This window comes from Aptenodytes forsteri, unplaced genomic scaffold (genome assembly GCF_000699145.1).
Source record: "Aptenodytes forsteri isolate BGI_AS27 unplaced genomic scaffold, ASM69914v1 Scaffold297, whole genome shotgun sequence".
NCBI lineage: Eukaryota > Metazoa > Chordata > Aves > Sphenisciformes > Spheniscidae > Aptenodytes > Aptenodytes forsteri.
Window position 1 is genome coordinate 294,224 of NW_008796167.1, and position 6,000 is coordinate 300,223.

Sequence of the window (6,000 nt, forward strand, 5' to 3'; positions counted from 1 at the left end):
TATCACGGAGACACTTTGCATTTACTCTGCTGACAGGTAGATCCTTCACAGTGCAGAGCCGGTTCATTCTGTTCCTCCCTCCAGATGCTCAACAGTCCCATGAAAACCTCTCAGAAGATACATCCACAGCAGCAGCCACCTCTAGATTGGCCTCAGGAGTAAACTCCGATCTATCCTGAACTTAAAAGCATCCTGGTTATGTTTGCCCCTCTTACTTTCCAAACAGTCTGCCACTACCTTCTATAAGAGAGGGGTTGCCATGTCCAAAAATCTAAATTTACCCGAGTTCTAGGTTTGAGGTTGGTCATTTGGAACAATACGGATTTTAAAAGTCAGGTCAAATTACCAGATGACCTTCTAATGAAGGAATGCAACTTCACTGACAACACAGAATTAGTTTTTACTTTAGTAGGTACTGAGGAGACAAGTCTTTCGCTAGGCACAAATTCAAGATCCAAGCCAAACTTTTATGAAGTTATTTTATATTGTTCTGACCAATTTCAACATTTTTCCTCCATGGTCAATACAGCTGCAAGGTAACTGGGAGGATATAGGATTTCTATGAAGATTCATACAGTCTCGGAGCATTGGTTGTGTACTTCAAGCTATGATACATTTTTGGTTTTGACTTCTAATCCGATAACGAGAGCTCAAACATTTGTGTGCAAGTAGCAAACGAATAACACTCCCAGATAAGCCCTCAGGCTCCTAGAATTACTGAATAGTAGTAGTCTCACCTTCAGAGAGTACAAGATGGCCTTCTTGAATTACCGGGACTCTTGATAAAAATCCAGTAGGACAAAAGAGAAATTCCACCTCACTTTTGAATACCTGACAGTTACATCCTCATCTATCAATGGAGTGAACTTAAAACAAATCCAGCACAAACCAGCAACACTCTATCCCATTAGGTTGAACTACTTGGAAGGACAGTTGCTTAGAGAAGGCCACTGACACAGAATAAGATTCACTATTTTTCACCATGAAAGTGACTGCAAAAAGAGTTACAAGCCCTAGTATTTGAACACAAAAAAACTATTTGCTATCCCAGTAACAGTCCATAAGAGGGAGTTTGGTCTTATTGAGAATTAATCCCCAGATTCATACAGGCTCCCTGTACAACCACAGACCAGTTATTAGCTCTCTTTTAAAACAGGACACTTGCTGTAACATGGGAACTCCCCCCCAATTATCTGCAATATTTATACTGAATATTAATTTCTCTGAGCATGAACTTAAAAATATATTTCTACATAGCTTGGCTAAATGTGGCACTACATTTGAATAGTCTTTAATGCTATTGTAATAAGTTAGAAGTAGTATGTCAAAAAGGACAAAGATAAGTACTGATACTTAGCACTTGGCTGTTGACAAGTGCTTAATTACCACAGCAGCATTGTAAGGAAAAGTGTAAGAGCAAGTTCAAAGAAGCAACTGGAAACTTTCACTCCATTATAAAAGTTGCTTATTCTGAAATCAGTGGTATAAGCAAGTCTTCCGTATCAGGTGATAAAGCCAACAATAACACACATAGTTTTCCCCCATGCTCACAGAACCCTCTTGCCAGCATCAGACGTAGCCTAAGATGACTTTATTTTTTTTCCAGCCATTGAATTTTCTTTAAAAGACCTCTGATCAGGGGATTTTCAGACATCACCTGGTGTAAAAGTAGTTGGAATTCTTTGCAAATATTTACAATAAATTAAGGGTTTGTGCCGAAGTACCAGACCACTACAGTTGGTAGCAACAAACTAAGGCACAGACCTGCACTGCAGCAATCTATAGATGGTTTTAGTTCCGAAGGAAAATATCAGTTACATCAGCATTTCTTCTCTTTTCAGATGTCACGTGGCCTTTCATTGCAAAGCAGCATTCATTCAATCTCAAAGCAGAATCAAAAGACATCAACACAATCATATCAATATATCCATTATCTTGTTTCTAGCTGCAATCAGCACTACATAGATGAGATGAAGATACAAAATCTGATTATTATAACCAAGATTTCTACATATGTAAATCCGTTCAAATCCCACGTCCTTCCTGCTCTCCAAAAAACACAAATCCAAATTCCCTAAAGCAACAGGAAAGTGCATTATATGGGGAGGCCTATGCATACAATGGCAAATATCTGCCCTAATGTATTTTAAGTTATGCTACAGGAAGCACTATTGAAAAACAAACAAACAAAAGAAAAAAAACCAAAACCAAAACCAGATTTGTCAAACAAATCTCTGGGAGTCTGAAGAAAAGCTCACCGGTAGCTGTTCCAGGAAACCTGCTCAGCAAAATGGCCATCACACATTTGTTGTGTTTCACCTTTCTAGTGAAGTGCCACTTGTATGCATGAAAGTTTGTATAGAAGTGTGTATAATGTAAGCAAAATTGTGCATATTATATCAAGTGTGCTGTGTGCTCTCTGCCTTATTTCCCCCTCTACAAAGCAAACAAATCTCTGGGAGTCTGAAGAAAAGCTCACCGGTAGCTGTTCCAGGAAACCTGCTCAGCAAAATGGCCATCACACATTTGTTGTGTTTCACCTTTCTAGTGAAGTGCCACTTGTATGCATGAAAGTTTGTATTAGTACAAGAAGTGTGTATAATGTAAGCAAAATTGTGCATATTATATCAAGTGTGCTTGCAACACTCTGCCTTATTTCCCCATCTACAAAGAATAAAACTGTGGCTTCTAAGTAGCTTAACTGTTTGATGTAGAAAAGTATACCACCGCTGCTCCCTTCACTCACAAGAACTACATGAACTGATTTTCCAGAACCAAGAAAGTTTTAAGATTTGGCAGGATCTCCAAACAGTAAGGACTGCTGGGCACATGATGTCAGTCATCGCCAGAAGTTCTACCCGGAGAACATCTGCACAATTTGTGCAGTGACCTGGTTGCTCCAGTTTAATTTTCAGCTGACAGTGCTCACAAAGCAGACCATCCCTGAGGTGCCCTTACAGGACGCAGAGAGCGCTCAGCATTACACTGTTTTCAATATAGCATTGCGCACCCATAAGTCTAGGCTAAATTACACTAACAGGCATTAGAAATCTTAAGTTGCAGCTCTACATTCACCCAGTCTGGATGAAGGGAGGATCCAAAAATTTTTACCTGTGCTGGTATTGGATCAATAAGTAGATTTAAACTGGCCTTTTCCACAGGATATGATTCAGCTGCCCTACTATACACATGCAGAACATGTACAGCTTCAAAATGCTTCTTAGAAAAACCCCTGAAGTACATCTGCATAAATTCTTCAATTAAAAGACCACCAACTCTCAGCATAGCATCACTCATATCTCTGGTCAACAGCTGAATATGAGCATTGGCATTTTAAAATAGTGTTTTAAAAAACATTTCATGTACATTATTGCTATATGAGTGTTACTCAGGAAGACAGAACCATTTCCATGGCATGTTAAGAATAATGCAGCAGGCAATCATCCCACAGCTTGCCATGTGTATATTTATTAACCAACCACTATACTGTAAATATGACCAGTGACATTTTCCTCTGCAGAGTGTAAAATAGCTTCCAAACCTGTAACTGAAATGTCAGTATCAAGCTTAAAAATTAATGCATGAGCTGAGCGGAGGAAACCCCACCTCTACGCAAGAGCAGAACTATTAGAGTATTTTGTCACCAAAGATGGGCCAATACCCTACAAGCACTAAGGGAAGTACAAGCAGCAAGGCCATTTCACATCTGAATTAAGTCATTTAACCATTTATTTCATTTCTATCATCACGTTAATTTCAGAGCCCTTTCAATCATACATTCAACACAAAGACTAAGGGAAAAAGAATCCACGTGTGCACCCTGAAGTGCAGCGCTCCAAACACAGGCTCCAAGAGCATCCTAATCCTCCCATCCTATCACCCGCCGCCAGAAAAGACCGGACTTGCTGAGAAAGTGAGATAAATTAACAGTCAAAACAAACACAAAATGCCCTGTAAATCTCAAAGAGTAACCCAAGACAAATGCTAAACAAACCTGGTAGATTTTAAAGGCTACACAGAAACCAAAGTGTCCTTCGGGAGGCTCTTCTTAGTACAGGCTCTCCCTGTACTATCTTCCAAAACAGGGACAGACAGAGCACAAGCACTTTAAGGATGAGGAACAAGATGACCAGCACAAAAAGAGAAGTGCATTGAATTCATCTGAAGCACGTTTTGGACAGCCAATCAAAATATATCATAATTAAAATTAATTACAGGCCAGCAAATGTTCTAATGCTCAGAAGCTATTCAGAATATAGCTATTCAGCTATATTCCACAGCAAGTTTTTGTTTGTTTCCTGGTATGCATTTGTCCTTGGAAGTTTTGGGGATTTGGGATCTGGGTTTAAGTCAGTCCCAACCCAGACAATAGAGCTTCTCAACTACCTGCTCTAAGTTACACACTTCAGCAGATAAATTGGGCAGCCTTACATATGGGTTCAAGATTCCATTTGAACCACCAGAGGTTTCTTGATTCAATTCAGTAAATGCATCATTTGGCATGTAATTTAGGAGGGAGGATAAAATTCTAAAGCTGCTTCTGAAAAGAGTGGAATATGCCCAGATTACTATATAAAGATTCTGGAAAAGCTACAAGGAATTTAGCTACTGTTACATATACTTTTGCCTCTATTGGCCTGGAAATGCCTCTTAGCCCTATACTTCCTTCCAGGGTTGGTGTATGCATCCAATGTATGCATTAATGTAATCGAAAGCATTCACCATCGGGTCTTTCTTATTTAATATCAGGCACTGTATATTTCACTGCAGCTTCTCAAGCAGAAAATGCGAAAGAGCCACCGCAAACATATTTGCAAAGATAGACAGAGCCCAACGTAAGCTCGGTGAACAAACTGATCTTTGGGGAAAGAAAAAGACAGCGAGAGCAGCAGATCCTTCAAGATCAACACGGAAAGAGATGTTTCGGTAATAGAGGAAAAACTGGTATCTAGGATATACCTGTTCTGTTGACAGAGGAAGCCTTGCTCCAGATTAGAAGTCCTCAGACTTTCATGGCCAAACTGAGTCAGCATGAGACAGTTTAAAGTAGTATAAAAATGATTTCAAAACACATTAAGAGTAATGAGGACAGAAACTATATGCCCTGGTACCCCAATATGGCAGCACTTCACTATCATGTCAGCACCACAAAGGTTACCATGAGCCATATCTACCTCTGCTCTTTCACTCCCAACATTATAGCAGGGTACCTTCCCCTGCACACAGAAAGCTTTTTAATCTTTTCTGGTCATCGCTGGTTTTAAGAGCTGCTGTGACAGGTCAGCAGATAAGGACAGTACTTAAAACTCCAAATGCTGTTTACTAGCCTTTCTGAAATGAGCTGATGGTTTTACAGCTATTCCTGACAAAGGGCAGCAACACAATTTGCGCAGCTGGCAGTCTAACCAAAGACCAGGAGACAACTCGGGATCCCCAGGCTCTCTCTTATTATCAGAGGTTGAAGGATACTACCTGGTGCAGAAAAAGCAGCACACATTGCTGCTGCTTGCGTGGTACTTACTGTGACAGGCAGAGAGCTTCCATCTACAAAAGACTTCCTTAATTTTCCTTAAGAAAGCCCAGAATAAACGCTATTAATGCTGCAGCAAATGCACATGGCTATGCACTTGACTTGAGGATTGCTGAGTTTTGGTAGCCTTTAATGGCATGTAATATGTGGGGGAAGAGGCAGGGAGCCAGGAAAACATTGCTGTATGCGTTTAGAAAACTTGTTATTTTTAACAGTGCATTTTAAGACCAGCAACCCTGAAGCAAAATGGTTAGAACATTTTCTTCCATCGGTGTTCTGATAGCACACCAAGAGCTTTCAGAAGGTGGATATTTTAGGCCAGTGCAGCAAAACAGACTGATCCCAGGAAGGAAAGCTCACCCACTGTGGCAAAAATCAACATAGGAAGGGTAAGGTTTTTTTATCCATTATGCTGAACAGCTTAAAATGGAAACATTCTATATGTCCCTTTTCAGGCCAGGATGAGCAAC